This window comes from Chiloscyllium plagiosum, unplaced genomic scaffold, assembly GCF_037043375.1.
Source record: "Chiloscyllium plagiosum isolate Xiang-an unplaced genomic scaffold, Cpla_swu_hap1 HiC_scaffold_2, whole genome shotgun sequence".
Taxonomy (NCBI): Eukaryota; Metazoa; Chordata; class Chondrichthyes; order Orectolobiformes; family Hemiscylliidae; genus Chiloscyllium; species Chiloscyllium plagiosum.
In genome coordinates, this window is record NW_028270140.1 from 45615414 (window position 1) to 45643401 (window position 27988).

At 42.0% G+C, this 27988-nt stretch overlaps 3 long non-coding RNA genes across 5 annotated transcripts in view; 2 read left to right on the forward strand and 1 right to left on the reverse strand.

Annotated features, from left to right (window-relative positions):
- Positions 1-162: 162 nt before the first annotated feature.
- On the reverse strand, positions 163-27351 carry LOC148151877 (uncharacterized). Its single transcript, XR_015760153.1, has 4 exons — positions 24748-27351; positions 766-942; positions 584-645; positions 163-192 (listed from the first exon to the last, which is right to left on the reverse strand). It is a non-coding gene; the product is annotated as an uncharacterized LOC148151877 (long non-coding RNA).
- LOC148151878 (uncharacterized) overlaps positions 6005-27988 on the forward strand; it is a 64841-nt gene continuing 42857 nt past the window's right edge. Inside the window, exons 1-3 of one of the 3 annotated variants that reach the window (XR_015760160.1) lie at positions 6005-6059; positions 6204-6412; positions 8048-8742. This is a non-coding gene — a long non-coding RNA (uncharacterized LOC148151878). Of the gene's footprint in view, positions 6060-6203; positions 6413-8047; positions 8743-14872; positions 15571-27988 lie in introns of those variants that run through there. The other 2 variants (XR_015760157.1, XR_015760156.1) reach the window with 2 other exon arrangements.
- On the forward strand, positions 24980-27945 carry LOC148151879 (uncharacterized). The gene is made up of 2 exons (XR_015760164.1): positions 24980-25110; positions 27346-27945. It is a non-coding gene; the product is annotated as an uncharacterized LOC148151879 (long non-coding RNA).

Below are 27988 nucleotides of genomic sequence, written 5' to 3' on the forward strand. Positions count from 1 at the left end.
CCCCCCAACTGAATTAGTTTAAACCCACCTGAAGCGGATTAGCAAATGTCCCCCCCAGGATATTGGTATCCCTCTGGTTCAGCAGAAGACCATCCTGAAGTTATGCTGAGTTAAATCTTTCTTGTTCCATTAACTATTTCATACCATTCAATATTCTCATTTCCGTATATGGAAAATCTGCCGATGTAGTTCCTTTATTTAAAAAGAAAAGATTTACAGCTGTCAAACTCTCCCCTTTTGCTTCCAATTCATTTATCTCAGGTCTGATTCAGCTTGTTTCAGCCTAACTGCTCGAGATCTCAAATGCAATTCTGTTATGGATCTGAATGGGAGAGATGTGAAACTTCCTTTTCATTCCCAACTGTTTGTTTTCATGGTCTGCAGTTTTAAAAGGAAAGTGTGTTTTTCTCAATCCTAACGAGCAGCAAGCTTTCCTGAGTCTAAATCGAGAGGTAATTTATTCATGTGTTCACGCTGGACATGCAAAATAAATCTCTTTTGAACTTAAAGTAAGGTTCCTTCAACACTGTCCCCATTAAACAATTCAGGGACAGCACAGGGCAAACGCAGTGGAAAATCTTACCACACTCCTTAAACTCTGTTCCTTTAATACCATCCCCATCGGACAGAGACTGACATTCGTAACTGAATAAGGAAGAAACAGTTTTAAATTGAGATTAGGTGAAATTATATGGAGTTTGAGGATAGTATTAGTGAAAGGTGTTAAATTGTCTATGATTGTACTGGATAGTGAAGTATACATACCCAATGGAATGAATAGTGAATTCCTGTGCCAATTTTGCAATGTTCCTTGATGTTATGATCTGTATATTTCTGGTGGAAATTTCCTGTTCACTGACAACCTCAGCAGATGCATCCAGATCTTGAGTTGGGCAGATCAGTCACACATGCCAGTTTGCAGACAAGGCAATACATAAATCACTAAAATAAGGAAAAAAGAAATGTATCTAAGTTCCCAAGACTTTTTTGAGTCAGAGAAACATACAGCACAGAAACAGACCCTTCTGTTTCACCAGCCCATGTCGACCATAATCCCGACAATAAACTAATCCCACTTGCCTGTGCTTGGTCCTTTGTCCCTCCAAATTTTTCTTTTTCATGTACTTATCCAAATTTCTTTTAAACTCTGTAACTGTACCCACAATCACCACTTCCTCTGGAAGTTCATTCCTCACATAAACCATCCTCTGTGTAAAAGAATATTTTTAAATTACTTTCACCGTTGCTTTCTACATGCCCTCAACATGGACACTACAAAAATTATTTACTATTGTCAACATTTTAAGAAGTTGTTCTCAGAATCAATGCTCACTGTAGCAATTTGAGAACCAGAAGATCAAACTGCAGAGATTCTCAGTCATCGTGAGATGGAAAATCCCAGGCGATCTGCTGACCTCTCAGTCCTGATTCTGAAAATTAGCTGCTTCAAGGTGAAGGTTCTTATCATGAGTCTGAAATCATAAAAACTAAATTTTTGCTTTGAAATCAGAGTCTCTCATTTGATTTGTGTAGAACAATATATTGGCTCAAAGATATAATCGATGTAATTTTATTAGTGACATTTTGCAAACATCTCTGCTGCAGCACAGCTACTGGAACAACATTTTTCAGCAAGTGGAGACCCTCTTCGAATCTTGAGAATTAAACCACTTAGAAGTGAAAATGGCTTTGTGTCGTTACCCTCAGTCTCAGAGACAAACTCGTTAAATGCATCAGCTAATTGATCATACTGGCTGGAGCCATTGTCAATAGGTTCTTGTTTGTGATCCAACGAAAACCGCTGAATCCCAAAGTTCTCCAATGTTCTTTGAGCCTTCCCATATCCATCTTGCTGATGTAGTCATTTTCATTGATTGATCACATAAAATCTGAAACAGAGATACGACTCCACCTGTGAACACTGAGGATGGTTGAGATTGACCATGTTCTTTTATCCCTCTGTCAGAGCTGCACTCTCTTGCTCCCTGTATCAGAAAATAGGGTGTTGTGATCCTAACACTACACATGCAATTGCTCAGACAGAACACTTCACATCTCCAGTAAACCATTTGAATGCATTGAGTTAAGAAACCAATGACCTGTCTTCCATTGCAAGCAGCACATAACTGTCTCAGTTATATATTTGCACTTTCAATTTCATGGTCATTATGTGAGACTGGAACATTCATATCAGTAAGATTTTACCCAGTTTTCCTTGAATTCAACAGCCATCAAATCACCCACGTCACAAATCAAACATTTACCAAGCACTACCCACTAGGGGCAAATCAAAAATATCAAAAGGAAATGGTAGAGAGTAAGGGAGAGTGTTAAATCAAAATGACGTTTTTGGAGAAGATAATGCACTCCAACCACTTCTAAATGCATCCAGAGAGTTTGCCCATTCTAACAACTGTTTAAGCCTTTTATCCAGCTTTGGCCAATTAGCCAATATAGTTTATAAAACATCTGAGAGTTTCTGTTTTTCTAACCTGCAGGATGAATGAACTAATTCTGCGCCCCAACGGGCAAGCTCACTTGAGGAGATGGAGAATTCCGACCTGGCAGAGCTGACTCATAACTAAAGCCCAGTCATGGCTTCTAGTTAATGGCTGTTCATTTTATAATGTTCCGATATATTTCTAAGGAAAATTTGCTGTTTGTGTAAGACACACTGCACGCATCACTGAAGTAAACCGGTTCTCAAGGGAGATATCAATTCCTACAATTTCCCAGGACTCTCCTTTAAAGACAATGGAGAAGAGGACCTTGTACTGACCTTCTCTCCCTCTCATTTTCCTCACTTACCCTGCTGTGAAGACATCAGTCTCTGTCCCTCTTCCCCTGCTGTTGGGACAATCCTACTCTGATAGCATTGTGAGTTTTATTCAACTCTCCCAGTGCAGGTAGAGGGGCACTCAAGATCAACATTATCCTTTCCCATTGTCCCCATTGAGTGTTTCTGTGCTGTATTTTGTGAGTAATTCTATGCAACATGGAAAAGTGAAACATTGGCCAGGTTTTAATACCAAGGGAGTAGCCCTGCCCGCTGTATGGACAGTTGAGATTAAGCCCAACTTTGCCGGTTTAGGAAGGGTGTCTTGTCGAGATTATGGTTGCCATGGACTGGTGAAGCAGAAACTATGACTCAAAAATTCTTGGGAACTTAGATACGTTTCTTTTTAACCTATTTTGGTGATTTATATATTGCCTTGTCTCCCAAACTGGCATGTGAGACTGATATGCCCAACTCAAGATCTGGATGCATCTTGGTGAGGTTGTCAGTGAACAGGAAATTTTGACCAGAAATATACAGATCACAGCATCAAGAGACATTGCAAAATTGGCACAGACATTCGCCATTCATTCCATTGGGTAAGCTTCACTATACAGTACAATCAGAGCCAATCATAACACCTTTCATTAATACTATCCTTAAACTCCATATAATTTCACCTACTCTCAGTTTAAAACTGTTTCTTCCTTATTCAATTACCAATGTGAATCTCTCACAGATGGGCGCTGATTTTGTTTATCATGTGGTTATGATGCTGTCAGTTTCATGCGCCACAATAATAGTGGGTCGTGAAATAGCTTTAGCAAGCAGAATTAAGGAAAATCCCAAAGCATTTTATTCTTATTTCAGGAGCAAGCGGATAACTAGAGAAAGGATTGGTCCACCAAACGATAATGAAGGAATTGCTGTGTGCCGAACCTGAGAGAATGGGTGAGATTCTGAATGAGTACTTTGCATCAGTGTTCACTGAGGAGATGAACATGATGAATCTTGAGATTAGAGATCAAAGTTTGATTCGTCTGGATCACGTTGGCATACGTAGGGAAGATGTGTTGGGTATGCTAGAGGTTATTAAGGTGGACAAATCCCCAGACCCGAATGGGATCTATCCCCGGTTGCTTAGGAAGGCGAAAGATGAAATAGCTGGGGTCCTGACAGATATCTTTGTGGCATCCTGAAATACAGGTGATGAGCTGGAGGACTGGAAGGTTGCTCATGTTGTCCCACTGTACAACAAGGGTTGTCGGGATATTCCAGGTAACTACAGACCAATGAGCCTGACGTCAGTGGTGGGGAAGTTGCTGGAGAGGGTACTGAGAGATAAGATCTATTTATATTTAGAAAAGAATGAGCTTATCAGTGATATGCAACATGGTTTTGTGTGGGGGAGATCGTGCTTTACCAACTTAAAAGAGTTCTTCGAGGAAGTGACCAAGTTGTTAGATGAAGGAAGGACTGTTGATATCATATACATGGACTTTAGTAAGGCGTTTGATAAGGTTCCCCATTGCAGACGAATGGAGAAAGTGATGTCACATTGTGTGCAGGGTGTTCTAGCTGGGTGGCTAAAGAACTGGTTGAGCAACAGGAGACAGAGAGTAGTCATTGAAGGGAATATCTCGAAATGGAGAAAGGTGACCAGTGGTGTTCCACAGGGATCAATATTGGGGCCACTGTTGTTTGTAATATACATAAATGATCTAGAAGAGGGCATTGTTGGTATAATCAGCAAGTTTGCAGATGTCACAGAGATTGGCGGAGTAGCAGAAAGCACAGGGGACTGTCAGAGAATGTAGGAGGACATAGATAGCCTAGACAGTTGGACAGAAAAGTGGCAGATGGCTTTCAATCCAGACAAATGTGAGGTGATGAATTTAGGCAAGTCTCATTCTAGAGCGAATTATACAATGAATGGAAGAGCCTTGGGAAAAGTTGATGGGCAGAGGGATCTGGGAGTGCAGGTCTATTGTACCCTAAAAGTTGCTGCATAGGTGGATAGAGTGGTCAAGAAGGCATAGAGTATGTTTGCCTTCATTGGACGGGTATTGAGTATAAGAGCTGGCAAGTCATGTTAAAATTGTACAAGACATTGGTTCGGCCACATTTAGAGTACTGTGTACAGTTCTGGTCGCCACATTACCAAAAGGATGTGGACGCTTTGGAGATAGTGCAGTGAAGGTTTACGAGGATGTTGCCTGGTATGGAAGGTGCTAGCTATGAAGAGAGATTGAGTAGTTTAGGTTTATTTTCACTAGAAAAAAGGAGATTGAGGGGGGACCTGATTGAGGTTTACAAAATCATGAAGGGTACAGACAGGCTGGATAGAGACAAGATTTTTCCGAGGATGAGGGATTCAATAACGAGAGGTCATGCACCAAGGTGAGAGGTGGAATGTTTAAGGGGGATACATGTGGCAAGTACTTCACACAGAGGGTGGTGGGCGTTTGGAACACGTTGCCAGTAGAGGTGGTAGAGGCAGGTACGGTAGATTCATTTAAGATGCGTCTGGACAGATGCATGAGTAGGTGGGGAGAAGAGGGATACTAATGCTTAGGAATTGACCGACAGGTTTAGACAGTACATTTGGATCGGCTCAGGCTTGAAGTGCCGAAGGGCCTGTTCCTGGGTTGTAAATTTTCTTTGTTCTTTGTTCTTTGAATCAACTCTTCATTGGCAACAAGCCAGGAGGATCAATCAAAATAATCTGATTAGTATATAGAAAGAATGAATTATTTCCTGCACTGTGCATCAATGACATCATCTACTCACTACAAACTAACAATCATAGTGGCATCAGCGAGCTGGTTCTACGGAATATAGTGAGCTGGTTCTACGGAATATAACGAGGCTACAAACCAATATCTCACACAGGTCAATCATTTTTGTTCATAAGATCTGTGATATGGGTTTTTGATGAGCAGAAGGTTTCTTCTCAGATTTCCTTTTCTGAATGCTTCCCAGGATTTGCGGGAGGGATAGCGAGTTGTTCACTTATAAAATGTCTCTGACTGAAGAATTAACAAGTCACAACCGATAGATGTCTAGAATATTTAACAATGGGCTTAACTAAGCATTAATCATTAAAGGGTTATGGTTATGCTTGATTCAGACATTATGCAAAATGACGTGTAAGTATGGTTTCAGAAGTTTCCAGAAAAAAGGACAGAAGTTAATGTCTGATAATGATAAGTTCCTGTAAGAGAGCAAGGTCACTCGAAAAAGGGAAAGGATGCAAGCTAGAACGAAGTGAGAGACTGAGAAGGTTTGGAAATTATTCTGCTGAAACAATACAGAGACCAGTTCAATTTGAGTTTTAAACAGGAAAAGAAATTGAGATCTGCCATTGAATGCAGATCCGATTTGTGCAGTAGAATTATTCGAAATTGATCAGAGTATTTTGTTCTAGGTTCCTGGACAGAGTAGAAGAAGCTGAAGCTGATCACTTGTGAGCTGCGATGAAGTGTCTGGTGGTCATCATTGCAGTCGGACTGCTGCTACCCTCTGTTGAGCCTGGCCCCTATTCATATGATCATGTCTTCACAAATCTCTGTGGTCGTGAATTAATGAGAGAGATACTCAAAGTCTGCGCGGGTTCTCATTTTTCCCATGGGCGCGGTGAGTATTACATTCCATGCTATTAGCCCAGATGCAGTAATAATCATTGAACTCTGAACATTGTCTGAGCCTACAATGCCAAAAAATGAATTTTTAACGTTTTCAGTCAAACCTGTTAGTTAAACTCAGTGAGGAAGTGGAACATTAATTGGCCTCAGCAACATTCAATTGGAAAAGGAAGGCAAATAAATCAGTAGATTTCTGTTCCTGACTGTTATCCAGTGACTCTAGTTGATAATGAGCCTGTGTGTGTCTCATATGAGGGCAGAATTTTCCTGTCACATTGAACACAATTTAGTCCACTTCCCATGGTTGTCTTGTGAAGTCACTGAGGTCCACAATAAAGGAATGGGCACTGAACACCTTTCCCTCAATGGAGCTGTGAAGGAGTCAGTCTCTGTCACCTTATCCCCTGCTGTGTTGACAGACCCACTATGATGATATTGGGACTTTGCAACTATCCTCTTGCAGTCGAGGAAGGCGACTGAAACATTAGCCTCACCAACGGTCAGCTTTACTTACTGACCGTTTCTGTGCTGTACCTTCTGTACTTCTATGCAGCAGAGAGAAGTGAAGCATTATCTCGTATTTAATGCCATGATAGTGGTCCTGCCCACTGTAGAGAATGCTGAGATTAAATCCAGCTCTGCTAAATTGTGAAGGTTCACTGCCTATTTAACTGATCTGAAAAATGTAACTGCAATCAGGAGGAATCTGGTCTCATACTCTAGGATTACAGAGAGAGTGTGTGTTGGCTGTTACTCCCCAAGTTCAATATTCTGTTTGAAAGGGACTAAAAGCTCAGGGACAGGCATCCAGCTCACGGTGTGGATCATGCTGGATGCTTATACTCCCTACCTTGCCTTGCCTTACCTTTTTGCATTTTGTCTCCTGAGCTGGAGTTGCCAAGCATCCAAGACTTCTGTCTTGCCTTGCTGTGTGGTGCAAACTCAAAGCCAGGTAATGCGTAATGTTTGTTCGTAGGACTCAGTCAAGGGAGACAGCCTTCAGTCAGGGGTGGTGACACAGTAAGTCAAGGGCAGTGTCCAATACCCAGTTTCCTGTCCTCAAAGCTAATTTCCCACCTCTTCCATTTCTGGGGCAAATATTAGTGACTGTGCAGGGCAGCTCCAGGCTGATGGTTCCTGTTCAGATGTAAATGGCTTTTTAAGGATAACATTGGTGCCAGGGATGATGGTGCATTATGGAATATCCAAATAGTGGCAAGTAACTCTGGGTACAGCAAGTGGTAGAATTGGCTTAATGTCAGGCGATGGGGTCACTACTGGGGGCAGAGTATATGGTTAATGAATTCCATTTTGACCATATTTGACATTTATCAATGTATGACAAGTTTCACCGCAGAGACCCAGTATTGTAAATAGTTGACAGATTTTTCACATTTTGTTGCTGTTTGCGGAAGACTGTGTCATTGCTTTCTGCATTGAATTCAACATTCAAATTGTTTTTTGGAGATGTGAAGTCTTATGTCTGAACAGTCACAAGTGCTGTAAAAAAGTCACAAAATCCCATTATCAGGTATAAAGAGTGCAGCAGTGACAGAGGGAGGAAAGTAACAACAATCAATCCCAATAATCCTCAGTGTACACAGATGGAGTTCTCTCTCTGTTTCAGATTCTTTAATAAACTTCTAGATGATGTCCCATTCCTGGAGAAGGAGATGAAGAAGTCTCAAAGAATGTTGGTGAATGCTGAAATGGCGCTGTTTGACTCAGTTTCACAACAGCATGAGCAGTTAGATGATGTTACTAACCGGTTTGTCTCTGAGATTGAGAGAGACAACACAATGCCAGCTGGTCTTCCAATATCCAAGACAAAAAGACAACTCATTTCTCAATGTTGTACAAGCAGCTGTACCGTGAGAGAAATACTTGATACTTACTGTTGATAAATACAATGATGTTGACTGGATCGTTATGTTTGTAGAATATTCCACACACATGGAATCAGATTCAGTCTCTTTTTAAACTAAAAAGTTACACTTTATGAATCTGGATTTCTGATTTCTGACAAGATTTCATCTTGCAGCAGCTAATTTTGGGAATCAGGGCTCAGAGGTCAACAGACCCTGTAGGATTTTCTAATCCACAGTGAATGAAAAATCCATCACAATTTAATGATCTCGTCCTCAAATTCCCACAATGGGTGCTGACGAGAGCCGTACATTTGTAAAATGTCTTCTGTGGATGCTATTAAAATGAATTGAGTACTGTTGATATCAATGACTTATAGTAACATAGCAATGGTAAAAAAATGAAAAATGTCAATGGATTTGTATTGGTTCATTTCATAAAGTCAGACTTTCAAAACGTCTCTTTCATGAAAAATGACATATCACATTCAGTTTTTCTTTCAACAGTGTGTATTTTCACCATTTAGTGAACCATCTCAGGAGAAATTAATTCAAAATTCAGATCATTTTCTTTTGACTTAGCTGCCATCTTGCCTTCAACATGGCATCTGGTCTGATGTTCCCATTTAAGTTCTGGATGCCATTTTGATGAAGCTGTTCGTGAACAGGAAATATTCACCAGAAATATGCAGGTCACGATGTTAATGGATACGGCAGCATTAGAGCAGGAGATGGCCATTCAGCCCATTGCTCCTTATTCATCTTGCAGTGTAGTCATCGCTAATCATCCAGTTCAATAGCTTTATCCACATTATGACTTCAAAATCCCAACAATTTATCTTTATTTCTGTCTTCAATTGCTTCTTCCTTCTTATGAAATTATATTCTCTGAGTTGTAATCTCCCCAACCAGAGGAAACATCTTACTGACATTTATCTTGCTATCGCTTTAAGTATTTTATAGGTTTCATCGAGGTAACTTCTCAATATTTGGAACATCAGAGAATACACAGCCTATTTTCTCAATCTCTCCTCATTGGACTCTTCCATCATCCCCAGGTGCTCGGGTCAGGGATGTCACCGATCAGCTGCAGAGCATTCTGAAAAGGGAAGGTGCGCAGCCAGTTTTTGTGGTGCATATAGGCACCAATGATGTAAGTAAAAAGCAAGATGAGGTCCCAAAAGCAGAATTCAGGGTGCTAGGAGAAAAGTTAAAAGGAGGACCTCAAAGGTAGCGATTTCAGCATTGCTACCATTGCCACGTTCTAGCCAGGGTAGTAATGAAAGAATAGGCAGGATGAACACATAGCTTGAGGGATGGTGTAGGAGGGAGGGGTTTAGATTTGTGGGACATTGGGACCTGTTCTGGGGAAGATTGGACTATTGCAAATTGGATAGTCGACATCTGAACCAGACTGGAACCATTGACCTTAGGGGAGTTTTTGCTACAGCTGTTGGGGAGGTTTTAAACTGATGTGGCAGGGCTCTGGGAACTAGAGGCAAAGACTACTGGACAGTGAGGTGGAACCTAGAGACTATAAGGATCATAACGTTAGCATTACCAAGGGCAAGAGTAGGCAGAAAGCAGATGAATGCAAAAGAACTGGCTGTTTGAAGTGCATATACATTAATACGAGAAGTATAGTGGGTAAGGCACATAAACTTAGGGCTTGGACTAAGGAAAAGGGAAGCAGACATAAGGTCCAGGCAGCTAAGAACAGAACGATCCTTGGAGGAATATCGGGCGAGTAGAGCCAATTTTAAACAGGAATCAAGTAGGCTCAAATGGGTTATGAAATAACTTTAGCAAGGAGACTTAGGGAGAATTGCAAGACCTTTTATTCATATATAAGTTACAAGAGGGTAACAAGAGAAAGGGTTGGTCCACTAAAGATTAAGGAAGGAAGGTAGTGTGTCGGACCTGAGAAAATGGGTGAGATTCTCAATGATTTCTTTGCATCAATGTTCACTGAGGAGAGGGTCATGATGTATTTTGAGATTCGAGATAGAAGCTTGTTTTCTCTGGATCACGATAAGGAGGGAGTTTGTGTTGGGTAGGCAAAAGGTTATTAAGGTGGACAAATCCGCAAGATCGGATGGGACGTATCCCAGGTTGCTGTGGGAGGCAAGGGAGCAAATAGCTGGGGTACTGACAAATATCTTTGTAGCATCTGTAAACACAGGTGAAGTGTCGGTGGTCTGGAGAGCTGCTCATTTTGTCCCCCTGTACAAGAAGGGTGTAGGGAAATTTCAGGTAACTACAGACCAGTGAGCCTGGCATCAGTGGTGAGAAAGTTGCTGGAGAAGGTACTGAGGGATAAAATCTATTTATATCTGGAAAAGTATGTGCTTATCAGAGATAGACAACATGGTTTTGTGCGGGCGGGATCATGCCTTACCAACTTTATACAGTTGTTTGAGGAAGTGACCAAGTTGATAGATGAAATTAGGGCTGTAGATGTCATTAACATGGACATTACTGAGGTGATTGATAAGCTTCCCACAGTAAACTAAGAGAGAAAGTGAAGTCACATGGTGTGCAGGATGTACTAGCTAATTGGATAAAGAACTGGTTGAGCAACAGGAGACAGAGAGTAGTAGATGAATGGAATTTCTCAAAATGGAGAAAGGTGTCCAGTGCTGTTCCCCAGGAGTCAGTGTTGGGGCCACTGTTGTTTTTGATATACCTAAATGATCTGGAAGAGGGCATTGTTGGTCTGATCAGTAAGTTTGCAGATGATACGAAGATTGGTGGAGTAGCAGAAAACATAGGTGACTGTCAAAAGAATACAGGAGACTATAGATAGACTGTAGAATGGGGCAGAGAAATGTCAGATGGAGTTCAACACAGGCAAATTTGAGGTAATGCATTTTGGCAAGTCTAGAGTGAACTATATTATAAACGGAAGATCCTCAGTCAGTTGATATGCAGAGAGATCTGGGAGTTCAAGTTCATTGTACCCTGAAGGGGGTTGCATCAGTGGATAAAGTGGTCAAGAAGGCATATGTTATGCTTGCCTTCATCGAACAGGGTATTGATGTAAGAACTGACATGTCAAGTTAAAATTGTACAAGACTGTGATAGGGCTGCATTTAGAATACTGTGTACAGTTCTGGTCGCCACATTATCAAAAGGATGTGGATGATTTGGAGAGGGTGCAGAGAAGGTTTATGAGGATGTTGCCTGGTATGGAAGGTGCTAGCTATGAAGAGAGGTTGAGTAAGTTAGGATTGTTTTCATTAGAGAAAAGAAAATTGAGCGAGGACCTGATTGAGGTCTACAAAATAATGAAGGGTATAGACAGGGTGGATAGAGATAAGTTTTTTTTCCTGAGTGAGGGATTCAATAACGAGAGAAAAGGCTTTCAAGGTGAGAGGTGAAAAGTATAAGGGGCAAACACGTGGTAAGTAAAAAGGCTGGTCAGTGACTGGAACTAGTTGCCAGCAGAGGTCATCTGGAGGCAGGCACGAGAGATTCAATTAAGATGCGTCTGAACAGATGCATGCGTAGGTGTGGAGCTGAAGTATACAGATGCTTAGGAAGTGGGCGATATGTTTAAACAGTGGATTTGGATTGGCTCAGGCTTGGTGGGCCGAAGGATCTGATCCTGGACTGTAAATTTTCTTTGTTCTTCGTTCTTTGTAAACATTTGTTATAAATTCTGTGTCCTGCGATCTTATACTCCACAATCACCTGATGAAGGAGCAGCGCTCCGAAAGCTAGTGCTTGCAAATAAACCTGTTGGACTATAACCTGGTGTTGTGTGATTTTTAACTTTGTACACCCCAGTCCAACACCAGCACCTCCAAATCATGACTGTCGAATGAAAAGATTAAGCAAAATTGGTCTGTATTCTCTTGAATTTAGAGTTTTGATTTCAGTGAAACCTACCAGACACTTAAAGGAAGAGACAGGGTAGAAGCAGGTGATATGCTTCTAGTGGCTGTGGAAGCCAGAACTGGGGAGAAAATTTAAAAATAGGGCAATGCCAATTAGGTTCGGTAAAAGAAGAATTTGTTTTACTCAGTGAGTTGTGAACCTTTCGAATTCGCTACCACAGAGGGCTGTGGAAGCTCAGTCTTTGAATGTGTTTAAGATACGGATTGGTAGAGGTCTAATTATCAGTGGCATATCGGGTTTTGGAATGGAGCAAATAAAAGTTATTGAGGTGTTCAATGATTGTATTCAATAGCAGAAAGTTTTGATGAGCTGAATGGGCTACCATTGTTCCTATGTGAGAACAGTATGGTTGACTCCCAGCTGTCCTTTGAAATGGCCCAGTAAACCTTCCATTAGCATCACCATTGGTGATTATTGCTGGCCTTCTCAATGATGCCCTAAATCCCATGCACGGAAAGAAAACATGCTGTAGTGTTACACAAGGCACAATGGTGGTTGTGGATAACATTGTCCGTCCTGTCTTTCTGGTTCTGGGTCACTCGTTGTGTTCCTGTACTGAGAACTGGAGGAATAGTACACTACATTACTTTACAACTAGTGCTGACTGCAATCATGTGGAACTTTGAAGATCATGGTGTTTTTTTGCTCAGCTGAGAAAAACATTTGGAATCGGTACAGGTGCAATTTGTCTCCCTCCCTCGTCCAGTTGCAGGCATTATTGCCTTTGATTATTCTATATAATGATCATTACATAAAACTGACTTGTTAACAAAACTAATAGGTAAACGGGAAATTGATATAAAGCTGTTTAAGGGACATAAAGCAGTCTTATTTTATGAACATTTGCTTCTTGAACTGGCTGGAAGTTTATTGTGCTCCCCAGGGGCTATATCACAAAAAACAGTTCATTTGAAATGCGTTAAATCCTGAACTTACAGGGTTTATTTGCAATGTTTGCTAAAGATCTGAAATGCAAAGTTGTTGTGAGCAATGAGGAGGTTAGTAATATAATCCAGGTGTGAGAGACTTGTACTATGTGCCGACACTTGGAAGGTGAGTTTAATGTCCAAGAAATAGCCTGAGGTACACCTTATGAATCAACAAAATACAGTCCATTTGAATTAGTTTTTGAACATGAGGTGAGAGAACCATTGAAACCAATTCAGGAGAAATTGGTGAGTCAGAGTTGAGAGCCCACACTTTTAAAATCTGTGTCAAAGTTGAGGGCAAGATTGAATAGAGCGGATGAGTTGGCGAGACAACATTTAAAAGTAGCACATCCAATGATGAAACAGGAAGCAAACAAACCAAAAATGTACATATTCGCTTAACACGTACAGATTAACTCTCAGTATCACTTTTAGTAGAAGATGAACCATGAAAACCCAGGATTACGGGCCTTGTCCAATCAAAAAGAGATTGAATGAGGTGAACTATTTCATGAGATTATCAGACAGAAATATATTTCACAGAATGTGTCACGTGAATATGCAGGAAGGTTACGAGGAGACAGTGAGGTCTACAAATGCTGGAGATCAGAGTTGAGAGTGTGTTGTGGGAAAAGCACAGCAGGTCAGGCAATATCCGAGGAGCAGGAAAATCAACGTTTCTGGCCAGAACCCATCATCAGGAATGAGGCTGGGAGCCAGGCTGATTCGGATGCTGCCTGACCTGCTGTGCTTTTCCAGGAACACATGCTCAAAAGGTACATTGATAAGGAAGGAAAGCAAAAGGGGAGTGTGTTACTGTTAACAACACTGAGTGAAGAACCAAGTTAAGAGGATTCTGAATTGGACTTTCCTCTCGTTAAATTGGACAATGAGGAGGTTTTTATAAATTGGAATAAATTATTGAGTGACCTTCTGAAGGAAAATCAAAATGACCTTGATGAGTTTTTGCAATCATGTGGGGAGTTACGTGGGAATAAGATGGAAAGTACTAATCTAATTATGCATGATGTAGATGTAGGAAATGTGGTTTCAATTAGGCATCACCCTCACAGACCTCACCTTTCAAAGTTGTCATAGATTCAAAAAGAGATTGAATGCCTGCTCAAAGACAATACAATCAAAGTGAGGTGCAGTGAATGAAGCTCCTCCAGAGTGATGCTGACAAAACCAGGAAGTACCCAATGATTATGTGTGTACTATCGCAAATCTTTGCAGTTTCCAAATCTGATTCATATCCTATTCCGTATGTGTAAGAATGCATTGAGAAGGTGGGAAAAGTAACTCACATTTCAGCATTGGACTTACTCAGAGGATACTGGCAGGTACATTTAGCCAAAAGAGCGAAGGAAATTTCAGCTTTCGTGACACCTGCCGGATTGTACCAGTTGAAATTCCAGTCATTTGGTATGAAAAATGCATCAGTCCCATTGCAAAGACGAACCAATGAAGTAATTTCAGAATTCCCCAATTTTGTGGTGTACATTGGTGACCTGGTGAGTTTTACTCACGCATGGAAAGTACTTTTAGAGCATCTGTCAGAATTATTCAATGGTTAAGAATGAGTTCACAAAAGTCCAAGTCAGGTTCCTGGCCATGTTATTGAATGTGGACATATGGCCCCAGAGGATGTGAAAACAAGTGTTATTGGGGAGTATCCCATGGCATCGATAAAGAGGGAAATACTACGAATCTTGAGAGTGAGTGGTTTATATTGGAAGTTTGTACCAAATTTTAGGAACATGGTTGCTCCACTGACTGACTTGTTGAAGAAGTGCAGAAAAGAACAATGGATGACAAAATGTCAGAAGGCATTTGACAGCCTGAAAGCTGTGTTAGCAACACTTAATTATGCAAAGACACTTAAGGTTGCTATAGATGTGCGTGATGTGGGTGCCAGTGCTATACTCTTGAAAGAAGATGACAACAAGGTAGAAAAACATATTGGCTGTTTTTTTTTCAGAAAATTACAGAAATATTCCATGATTGTGAAAGAGACTTTGAGCTTGTTGTTGGCATTGCAAGAATTCAACATTTATAATACCAGTAATATGGTTGAGACAATTGTATATACTGATCATAACCCTTTAATGTTTTTGGAGATATTTAAGGAAACAAATTCCAGACTGTTTGCAGAGTCCTTAATATTACAGCCATTCAATTTGAAATTTATACACATGGCAGGATGAGTGAGTGTATTTGCTGATGTCACACCTTTGATGAAGGAAGATGGAGGTGAGAAAAAATTGGACTGAACTAAACTGAAGTAGTGAATGTTTGCATGCTTAGAGTCAACATATTTTATATGTATGTGGTGTACTATCAGAGGTTCATAAAAATGAAACAAAATCTTTGTACATTGATGGTTCATATGAAATTTGATAGGTCCATTCAGAAGTGTAGTAATAGTGGGAAAGAAGCTGTTCTTGAATCTGTTGGTATGTCTGTTTAAACTTTTGTATCTTGTGCCTGATGAATGAGTTCAAAAAAGATTATAAATGGGGTGGGAGGGTACTTTGATGATGTTGGTTGTCTTTCAAGGCATTGAGAAGTGTAAATGTAGCCAAAGATTGGAAGGTTGACTTGTATGATGAACTAGGCTTTGGTCACAATTCTCTGTTGTTTCTTATGGTCATGGACAGAGCAGTTGCCATTCGAAGCCATGATGCATCCAGATGGAATGTTTTCTGTGGTGTATGTGTAAAACATCATGAAAAGCATGGACATGCCAAATTTCATTATGCTGCTGTGCCTTCTTGGCTATGGCATCAATGTGTGTAGTCCAGGACAGAATGTTGGTGATTGTAAATCCTAGGAACTTGATGCTGTTGACCATCTCCACCTAAGCTCCATTGAGGAGCGTGCACTCCTCCTTGCTTTCTGAAGTCGATGATTGGCTCTTCAGTTTTGCTGACATTGAGGGAGAAATTGTTATCTTAATACCATGCAACCAAGCACTCTATCTCTTTCCTGTATTTTGTCTCGTCATTGTTTGATATGCAGCTATTTTCCCTGGAGCATTGGAGGCTCATGGGTAACTGTATAAAAGATTTTAAACTAATGAGGTGCACAGCTAGAGTGAAAAGCCAATGACTTTTCCCCAGGTTAAAGGCATTCAAAACTAAGAGGCATAGCTTTAAGGTGAGGGGCAGAAATGTTTAGAAGGGAACCTAGGGACAACGTCTTCATGCAGAGGGTGGTACTTGTACGGGTTGAGCTGCCAGAGGAAGTGGTTGAGGCTGATACAATTACAACATTTAAAAGACATCAGGATGGGTATATGAATGGAAAGGGTTGAGAGATATGGCCCAAATGCTGGCAAATGGGACTAGATTAATTTAGGATATCTGGGCAAGTTGGACCAAAGTGTCTATTTCTATAGTTTAGAACTCCGTGACTCTATAAATGTAAATAGAACTTGAGCCAGGCAAAATCAGTTGACAATCCATTGTTTATCTTTTTTAGGGAGATGGTATGAATGACACAAAGTTTGGGGAATAAGAAAGTGAGAAGGATAGCCAGAGGATACAGTGGGATCTTGATCAGCTGGAGACTTGGGAGGAGAAATAGCAGATGCAGTTAAATCTGCACAAATGTTTAGTGATGCATTTTGGAAGGTCTAATGCAGGATGCAAGTATGCAGTAAAAGGCAGAACTCTCAGAGGAATCAATGTACAGAGTGATCTAAGCGTTCAGGTCCACTGTTCCCTGAAAGTGGCAACACAAATGGACAAGGTGGTCAAGAAAGCCGATAGTTTGCTTCCCTCATTGACTGGGGCAGACAGTAAAAATTGGAAGTCGTTTTGCAGCTCTATCGAACTTTAGTTCAGGTGCATTTGGAATATTGTGCACAGTTCAGGTTGCCACACTCCAAGAATGATATGGAGACTTCGGAGAAGTTACCGAAGCGGTTTGGCAAATGTTGCCTTGTATGGAGTGTATGAGCTATGAGGAGAGATTGGAAAAAAACCTTGATTTGTTTTAATTTGAATGCCAGAGGATGAGGAATGAACTGTTTGAAGTCTAAACAATTATATGAGGCAATGGATAGAATGGATATTCAGAACCTTTTTTCAGAGAGTAGAAATATCAATGATTAGGGCACATAGGTTAAGGTTAAAGGGGAACGAGTTTAAAGGAGATGTGAGAGGAATGATTTTAACACAGAGGGTGGTAAGTGCCTCAAATGTGCTGCCAGAGGTGGTGGTGGAGCTGGACACAATAGCAAAGTTGATGAGACATCTTGTCACACATATGCACTGGGTGGGAATTGAGGGATATGGACCATAAAGAGGAAAGGTCTTTCAGATCAGAAATGCATCATGTGTCTGCACAATCTTGGTGAAGGACCTGTTCCAGTGCTGTACCTTTCTTTGTTCTCTGGTGGTATCATGCTAAAGCCAATGGATGAGAAATTTAGAGGCTCCTGACTAATGTCCTGAGGGCAAGTTCAAATTCTACCACAATACCTGTTAGAATTTCAACCAGATGAATAAAAACAACATCTGGAACAGAATCTCCTATGTCCCGAGGCAAAATGGGCAATGTTTTGGATTTGTAGTAAAAAAAAAGCAGGCGAGAAGTCTCGTAAGGACTATCATGACGTAAGGAACAACTTACAGAATCTTTTTGGGGGTGACAAAGATTCTTACTAGGCAGTGGTGAGTTGCCAATGAAGGGGGATTCTAGCTTACTAACAGTACAAATCACCTTGTTAACATTCAGCTTCCTACATTACCAAATGTGCCAAACAAGCTAGACATCAAGAAATCTCAACATGGAAATTAGATTGGAATCCTGGTGACCTTCGCAAACTGTGAGGAGTTTCCATGTTGGCACAATCTATGAACACCAGCTGCACACACCTCACATCCACAAATATTGGCATCTGACATTTGCCAACCCAACATGATCAAACATGACCATCATGACACTTCCCTGACACACTGGCAGGGTGCTCTGGAATCCAGACTTGTATTCCAGGGTGCACTGCCAACTAGCATTGAAAGGTTGCAGTGCGGACACTTTGTGCTCACAGACAGGCACCCAGCTCACAGGTTGGAAAAGGCTGCATCTCAGTGCCACTCACTTGCTCTCTTCATGGTCACTTAGTGTCTACCCAATATTCACAGCATCCTTGCTGTGCCTTGCTGTGCCAAGTCTGTTTGCATGTTGGCACACCAGGCAGGGCCTGAAGCCATCAGTACAGCTATATGGTATGATGTTTTGCCCAGACTAAAGGAGATATCTCATTATTAAAGATCTGCCCAGGAGTTGGGGTGTTGAGGAGGTGACATAAAGTCATGAAGTCATAGTGTTGTAAAGCATGGAAACAGATCCTTCAGTTCAACACATCCATGCTGACCAGATATTTCAAATTAATCCAGTCCCATTTGCCAGTATTTGGCCCAAATTCCTCCAAACACTTCCTATTCATGCCACCATCCTGACACCTTTTAATTGTTGCAATTGTATCAGCCTCCAACACTGGATTAGAGTGGTGCTGGAAAAGCACAGCAGGTCAGGCAGCATTCGAGGAGAAGTAAAATCGAGGCTCCGGGCAAAAGCCATTCATCAGGAACAGCTCTATTCCTGATGAAGGGCTTTTGACTGAAACATGAATTTTCCGGCTCCTCAGATGCTGCCTGACCTGCTGTGCTTTTCCAGCACGACTCTAATGCAGACTCCGGTTTCCAGCATCTGCAGTCCTTATTTTTAACTAGCCTCCAACACTTCTTTGAGCAACTTGTTCCATACTTGGACACCACCCTCTGTGTGAAAAGGTTGCCCCTCAGGTCCATTTTATATCTTTCCCCTCTCAACCTAAACCTATGCCCTCTAGTTTTGGACACCACTACCCTGGGGAAAGAACCCTGGCTGTTCACCTTATCCATTCCAACTCATGATTTTATAAACATCAAGCAGATCACATCTCAGCCTTTGATGCCCCTGGGAAAGTGACCCGAGCCTGTTCAAACTCTTCCTACAGCTGAAACCACCAACTCTGGCAACATCCTTGTAACTATTTTCTGAACCTTTTCACGTTTCACATCATTTTTCCTATAGAAGGGAGACCAGAATTGAACGCAGTATTGCAAAAGTGGCCTAACCAATGTCCTGTACAGCTACAATATGACATTTCAACTCCGAAACTCAATGCACTGACCAATAAAGGCAAGCATATCAAATGCTTTCTTCACTATCCTGTCTACCCATGACTCGATTTTAAGGTCTCTTTATGAATTGCATACTGAGACCTCAACATTTTTCTGTCTGGGGGTTCCAATACTGGCAGTTATGGAGATATGGCCACACACAGTTGAGGGGTTCGGCCATATTTACTTATCCACTTGGATCTCTTACGGTCAGGAGTATCTGCTGGCTCACATTCATCTGTTACACTTTGTGGAGGAGAGTGTGCAGCCCTCATTCACAGCGTGTGTCATCACTGACTCTTCTGAGACCAAAGAACTTTTCTGCCCTTTATGTTCCTAACGGAGGTCATTTCCAGCAGGAGTTTCGCGCCCAGCTGCTGGTGGGAACCTGGACACTGTGATTGCCTTCCTAAAAAAGTGAAAATGGATACAAGAGGATCAGGGATGATGGCAAGCCCAGGAGCAGCAGCAGGCTGACATGAAGGACCAGAAGTACCCATCTTAGGCAGATTCAGTGGGTTGCACAGGAGGCCCAGTGTTTACTGGCCCTGACGTCATTTTTTGGGGATGTGTGACATACAGTGCTGACACAGACTCTGAGTGTCTTGTGATGTTGAGAAGCAATTCAGCTGAGTGCAGGAATGGGACCTGAGGTCTGCTGGAGAGGGAGGTTACCCTCTCCCAGTGGCTGTAAAACTGACAGCACCTGCAATTTCGATGTGGCTGGCTCCTTCCAAAACAGTCATGAGAAACAAGCTTGTTTTTAACAAACGTGAGAGACAAAAGAGACCTTAATACACATTTGACTCGGGGACAAAGAGTCATTTTAGTCTGTTTCCAAAGAAATGTCATACTGGAGTGGAAACATTAAGTCTATTTCTCTCCCCACAGATGACAGACCTGCAGAGTATCTCCAACATTTTCTGTGTTTGCTTCAAAGAGTCGTAGAGTCATCGAGATGTACAGTATGGAAACAGACCTTTCAGTCCAATCAGTTCATGCCAAACATAACCCCAAGCCAAACTAGTCCCAACTGCTCACTCCTGGCCCATATCCCTCTGAACTTTTCCTATTCATGGATCGATCCAAATGTCTTTCAAACGTTGTATTTGTCGCCATGTCCACAGCTTCCTCAGCAAGTTCATTCCATTTGCGACCTGCAATCAGCGTAAAAAATGTGCCTCATACTTCATTTTTAAATGTCTCTCCTCTCACCTTAAAATTGTACCTCGCTCGTCTTGAAATCGCCCATCATAGAGAAAAGGCTCACACCATTAACCCTATTGTTACGGTTGAAGCCTGTTTGAGTCTGGCCACAGCCAGCTGCTGTCTGAATCCAGCAGGTGCCGACTGCAGCTGCTGGTGTGTGCGGAGAGGAGAAGAGTCAGTTCTTATAACTTCACAAGTTACTTTATTAATATATTGAATGATGCTCTTATCTCTTATACGTTCTCTTACAAAAAAGAGCTTATATATTTTCCCATAAACTGAATTAAAAAACTATTTTTCACCCACCCGAGACCCCTGACACTGCCTGAGCAGTCACAGAAGGACCTGAAAAACTGTTCTGCTCTGCTAAGGAGGGCTGATGTTGGCCACATGCTGCTGTCTCTCTCTCTCTCTCTCTCTCTCTCTCTCCATGTCTCCACGTGCCTGACGTAGGGTCTGATTTGTCATGGTGAGTCTCCAGAGTTGTCGTTGCCTGTATACCACAAGGGTCTTCTTTTATTCTCTTCCCTTATCTTTCTCGAGTTGTGGTGTCTGTTTCCTGTTGGCTCACATTCATCTGTTAGTTGCATGTCTTTACCTTATTGGCTCAAGAACAAGGAGCTAGGTAGCATGACCTCATTGTCCCTCATCCAAATAAGGCTTCTGCATTACCTCATCTTTCTTACTTTTTTTCTGAAGAATATGGTTGGCCCCAAGCAGTATCTGGACTCTGAACATTCTCAGTTCACAAGCTGTTCTCCCTTGTGTGTGAACAGTTTTTGGTATACTGAGCATTCCAAGTCCCTGTCAGTGGATGGTACTTCTGTGTCCCTGCAGCCTCCTGGCGAACAAATTATTTTCAGGAGTAGTCGCCAATTGGTCCTCCTGTTTCTCTCTTTGCAGCAGCCTGGCTAACAATACCCCTCATGATTTTATAAACTTCTATAAGGTCACCTCTTAATGTCACATCCTCCAATGAAAAACTTCCCAATTTATCCAGACTTTCTTTATAACTCAAACTTTCCATACCCATCAACACGCTGGCAAATCTCTTCTGAATCCTCTCCAGTTTAATAATGTCCTTCCTATAACTGGGTGACAAGAAGTGGACACAGTATTCCAGAACAGGCCTCAGCAATGTCTTCTACAACTTCAACATGACTTCCCAACTCCGATAGTCAAAGCACTGAGCGATGAAAGCAAGCATGTCAAATGCCTTATTAACCAACCTGTCCAAATGCAATGCAAACTTCAGAGAATTATGTACCTGAACCCCTAGGTCCTACCACTTTTTGTTATACCAAAATGCAATGCTTTGCTTTTATCCAGATTGAACTCCATCTGCCATTTTTCAGCCCATTGACCTATTTGATCAAGATCCCTTTGTTAACTTAGAAAGGGTTCGTCACTGTCAAATAGGCCACCAATTTTGGGGTCATCTGGAAATTTTCCAAGATTCCTTTGAGTCATACAGCACAGAAACAGACCCTTCTGATTTACCAGTCCATGCCAAACATAATCCCGACCATAAACTAGTCCCACTTGTCTGTGTTTGGCCCTTTGCCCCCTCCAAACATTTCTTTATCATGTACTTATCCAAATTTCTTTTAAACGCTGTAACTGTACCCGCATTCACCACTTCCTCTGGAAGTTCATTCCACACATAAACCATCATCTGTGTAAAAGGATATTTTTAAATTACTTTCACCATTGCTTTCTAGGTGCCCTCAACATGGACACTACAAAAATTATTTACTCATGTCGACATTTTAAGAAGTTGTTCTCAGAATCAATGCTCACTGTAGCAATTTGAGAACCAGAAGATCAAACTGCAGAGATTCTCAGTCATCGTGAGTTGGAAAATCCCAGGCGATCTGCTGACCTCTCAGTCCTGATTCTGAAAATTAGCTGCTTCAAGGTGAAAGTTCTTATCATGAGTCTGAAATCATAAAATCTAAATTTTTGCTTTGAAATCAGAGTCTCTCATTCCATTTGTGTAGAACAATATATCGGCCCAAAGATGTAATCTACATAATTTTATTAGTGACATTTTGCAAACATCTCTGCTGCGGCACAGCTACTGGAACAACATTTTTCAGCAAGTGGAGACCCTCTTCGAATCTTGAGAATTAAACCACTTAGAAGAGAAAATGGCTTTGTGTCATTACCCTCAGTCTCAGAGACAAACTCGTTAAATTCATCAGCTAATTGATCATACTGGCTGGAGCCATTGTCAATAGGTTCTTGTTTGTGATCCAACTAAAACCGCTGAATCCCAAAGTTCTCCAATGTGCTTTGAGCCTTCCCATTGCCAACTTGCTGATGTAGTCATATTCATTGATTGATCACATAAAATCTGAAACAGAGATACGACTCCACCTGTGAACACTGAGTATGGTTGAGATTGACCATGTTCTTTTATCCCTCTGTCAGAGCTGCACTCTCTTGCTCCCTATATCAGAAAATAGGGTGTTGTGATCCTAACACTACACATGCAATTGCTCAGACAGAACACTTCACATCTCCAGTAAACCATTTGAATGTGTTGAGTTAAGAAACCAATGACCTGTCTTCCATTGCAAGCAGCACATAACTGTCTCAGTTATATATTTGCAGTTTCCATTTCATGTCATTATGTGAGACTAGAACATTCATATCAGTAAGATTTTACCCAGTTTTCTTTGAATTCAACAGCCATCAAATCACCCACGTCACAAATCAAACATTTACCAAGCACTACCCACCAGGGGCAAATCAAAAATATCAAAAGGAAATGGTAGAGAGTAAGGCAGAGTGTTAAATCAAAATGACGTTTTTGAAGAAAATCATCCACTCCAAACACTTCTAAATGCATCCAGAGAGTTTGCCCATTCTTACAACTGTTTAAGCCTTTTATCCAGTTTCGGCCAATTAGCCAATATAGTTTATAAAACATTTGAGAGTTTCTGTTTTTCTAACCTGCAGGATGAATGAACTAATCCTGCGCCCCAACGGACAAGCTCACTTGACGAGATGGAGAATTCTGACCTGGCAGAGCTGACTCATAACTAGTGCCCAGTCATGGCTTCTAGTTAATGGCTGTTCATTTTGTAATGTTCCGATATATTTCTAAGGAAAATTTGCCGTTTGTGAAAGACACACTGCGCACATCACTGAAGTAAACCGGTTCTCAAGGGACATATCAATTCCTACAATTTCCCAGGACTCTCCTTTAAAGACAATGGAGAAGAGGACCTTGTACTGACCATCTCTCCCTCTCATGTTCCTCACTTACCCTGCTGTGAAGACATCAGTCTCTGTCCCTCTTCCCCTGCTGTTGGGACAATCCTACTCTGATAGCATTGTGAGTTTTATTCAACTCTCCCAGTGCAGGTAGAGGGGCACTCAAGATCAAGCGGAAATGACGGCGGATGATACGGAATGCTGATTGGGGAGGGGAGGGAAATATATCCTTGGTGGTGGGGTCCGTTTGGAGGTAGCGGAAATGACAGCGGATGATCCGTTTGGAGGTAGAGGTAGCATCATTTCCGCTACCTCCAAACGGACCCCACCACCAAGGATATATTTCCCTCCCCTCCCCTATCAGCATTGCGTAAAGACCACTCCCTCCGTGATTCCCTCGTCAGATCCACACCCCCCACCAACCCAACCTCCACTCCCGGCACCTTCCCCTGCAACCGCAGGAGGTGCAAGACTTGCGCCCACACCTCCCCCCTCACCTCCTTCCAAGGCCCCAAAGGAAACTTCCATATCCGCCACAGATTCACCTGCACCTCCACACATATCATCTATTGCATCCTCTGCACCCGATGTGGCCTCCTCTATATTGGGGAGACAGGCCGGCTACTTGCGGAGCGTTTCAGAGAACACCTCTGGGACACCCGGACCAACCAACCCAACCACCCTGTAGCTCAACATTTCAATTCCCCCTCCCACTCCACCAAGGATATGCAGATCTTTGGACTCCTCCATCGTCAGACCACAACAAAACGACGGATGGAGGAAGAACGCCTCATCTTCCGGCTAGGAACCCTCCAACCACAAGGGATGAACTCGGATTTCACCAGTTTCCTCATTTCCCCTCCCCCACCCTGTCTCAGTCAAATCCATCAAATTCAGCACCGCCTTCCTAACCTGAGATCTTCTTCCCGACCTCTCCGCCCCCACCCCAGTCTGACCTATCACCCTCACCTTGACCTCTTTCCACCTATCACATTTCCGACGCCCCTCCCCCAAGTCCCTCCTCCCTACCTTTTATCTTAGCCTGCTGGACAAACTTTCCCCATTCCTGAAGAAGGGCTTATGCCTGAAACGTCGATTCTCCTATTCCCTGGATGCTGCCTGACCTGCTGCGCTTTTCCAGCAACACATTTCCAGCTCTGATCTCCAGCATCTGCAGACCTCACTTTCTCCTCAGAGTAGAAGAAGCTAAAGCTGATCACTTGTGAGCTGCGATGAAGTGTCTGGTGGTCATCATTGCAGTCGAACTGCTGCTACCCTCTGTTGAGCCTGGCCCCTATTCATATGATCATGTGTTCACAAATCTCTGTGATCCTGAATTAATGAGAGAGTTCCTCAAAGTCTGCGCGGGTTCTCATTTTTCACATGGGCTCGGTGAGTATTACATTCCATGCTATTAGCCCAGATGCAGGAATAATCATTGAACTCTGAACATTGTCTGAGCCTACAATGCCAAAAAATGAATTTTTAACATTTTCAGTCAAACCTGTTAGTTAAACTCAGTGAGGAAGTGGAACATTAATTGGCCTCAGCAACATTCAAGTGGAAAGGAACGCAAATAAATCAGTAGATTTCTGAACCTGACAGTTATCCAGTGACTCTAGTTGATAATGAGCCTGTGTGTGTCTCACATGACGGCAGAATTTTTCTTTCACATTGAACACAATTTAGTCCATTTCCCATGGTTGTCTTGTGAAGTCACTGAGGTCCACAATAAAGGAATGGGCAGTGAACACCTTTCCCTCAATGTAGCTGTGAAGGAGTCAGTCTCTGTCACCTTATCCCCTGCTGTGTTGACAGACCCACTATGATGTTATTGGGACTTTGCAACTATCCTCTTGCAGTCGAGAAAGGCGACTTAAACATTAGCCTCACCAACGGGCAGCTTTACTTACTGACCGTTTCTGTGCTGTACCTTCTGTACTTCTATGCCGCATAGAGAAGTGAAGCATTGTCTCGTATTTAATGCCATGATAGTGGTCCTGCCCACTGTATAGAATGCTGAGATTAAATCCAGCTCTGCTAAGTTGTGAAGGTTCACTGTCTATTAAACTGATCTGAAAAATGTAACTGCAATCAGGAGGAATCTGGTCTCAGACTCTTGGATTACAGAGAGAGTGTGTGTTGGCTGTTACTCCCCAAGTTCAACATTCTGTTTGAAAGGGACTAAAAGCTCAGGGACAGGCATCCAGCTCACGGTGTGGATCATGCTGGATGCTTATACTCCCTACCTTGCCTTGCCTTACCTTTTTGCATTTTGTCTCCTGAGCAAGAGTTCCCAAGCATCCAAGACTTCTGTCTTGCCTTGCTGTGTGGTGCAAACACAAAGCCAGGTAATGCGTAATGTTTGTTCGTAGGAATCAGTCAAGGGAGACAGCCTTCAGTCAAGGGTGGTGACACAGTAAGTCAAGGGCAGTGTCCAATACACATCTAGAGGATTAAGTATGGCCAGCCAGGCATTTGAAACAATAAGGATCATGAATCCTTTCTTTAAGGAGTGAGGGGCCATATGTTGGGCAGCCCACAACCTGTCCTGGCTCATTCTGCCCGATTGTGAGCTCTTTTCCCCTGGATTGAGAGGAAGTGGGGAAATTGACTGAGGTAAAAGTGGGTGGCATAGCTGTTAGTACTTGTGTATCGGGGCAAATGTGGTGAATTGCCATGAGCAAGTGAGGGGTCAGTGTAGAGGTAATGCAGGATTAAAGGTGTCGAGGTGGGTGAGAGTGAGTGAGAGAAGATATTGCAAGCAATGGTGAAGATCATAGCACAAACACATTGATGGATGGTGTGTGCAGAGGCAGAGATAGAAAAATAGAAGCACAGAGAGAAGATTTGTCTCTTAGCCTGGATGATCAGAGAAAGTCATTCTTCCTATACTGCCAGGCATAACTGGAGACAATTGAGTCAACATTGACATGGTGGGAAGGGGGCAACCTCAGACCAATTGGCAGGTTCTGGTGTCATGCCCTTTACTGTCAAACTGGGAGAAGAGTACGACATTCCTCTGCATCACCCCACCCACCAGGACCCCCAGTTTCCTGTCCTCAAAGCTAATTTCCCACCTCTTCCATTTCTGGGGCAAATATTAGTGACCATGCAGGGCAGCTCCAGGCTGATGGTTCCTGTTCAGATGTAAATGGCTTTTCAAGGACAACATTGGTGCCAGGGATTATGGTGCATTATGGAATATCCAAATAGTGGCAAGTAACTCTGGGTACAGCAAGTGGTACAATTGGCTTAATGTCAGGCGATGGGGTCACGACTGGGGGAAGAGTATATGTTTAATTAATTACATTTTGGCCATATTTGACATTTATCAATGTATGACAAGTTTCACCTCAGAGACCCAGTATTGTAAATAGTTGACAGATTTTTCACATTTTGTTGCTGTTTGCGGAAGACTGTGTCATTGCTTTCTGCATTGAATTCAACATTCAAATTGTTTTTTGGAGATGTGAAGTCTTATGTCTGAACAGTCACAAGTGCTGTAAAAAAGTCACAAAATCTCATTATCGGGTATAAAGAGTGCAGTGACAGAGGGAGGAAAGAAACAACAATCAATCCCAATAATCCTCAGTGTACACAAATGGAGTTCTCTCTCTGTTTCAGATTCTTTAATAAACTTCTAGATGATGTCCCATTCCTGGAGAAGGAGATGAAGAAGTCTCAAAGAATGTTGGTGAATGCTGAAATGGAGCTGTTTGACTCCGTTTCGCAACAGCATGAGCAGTTAGATGATGTTACTAACCGGTTTGTCTCTGAGATTGAGACAGACAACACAATGCCAGCTGGTCTTCCAATATCCAAGACAAAAAGACAACTCATTTCTCAATGTTGTACAAGCAGCTGTACCGTGAGAGAATTACTTGATACTTACTGTTGATAAATACAATGATATTGACTGGATCGTTATGTTTGTAGAATATTCCACACACATGGAATCAGATTCAGTCTCTTTTTAAAGTAAAAAGTTACACTTTATGAATCTGGATTTCTGATTTCTGACAAGATTTCATTTTGCAGCAGCTAATTTTGGGAATCAGGGCACAGAGGTCAACAGACCCTGTAGGATTTTCTAATCCACAGTGAATGAAAAATCCATCACAATTTAATGATCTCGTCCTCAAATTCCCACAATGGGTGCTGACGAGAGCCGTACATTTGTAAAATGTCTTCTGTGGATGCTATTAAAATGAATTGAGTACTGTTGATATCAATGACTTGTAGTAACATAGCAATGGTAAAAAAATTT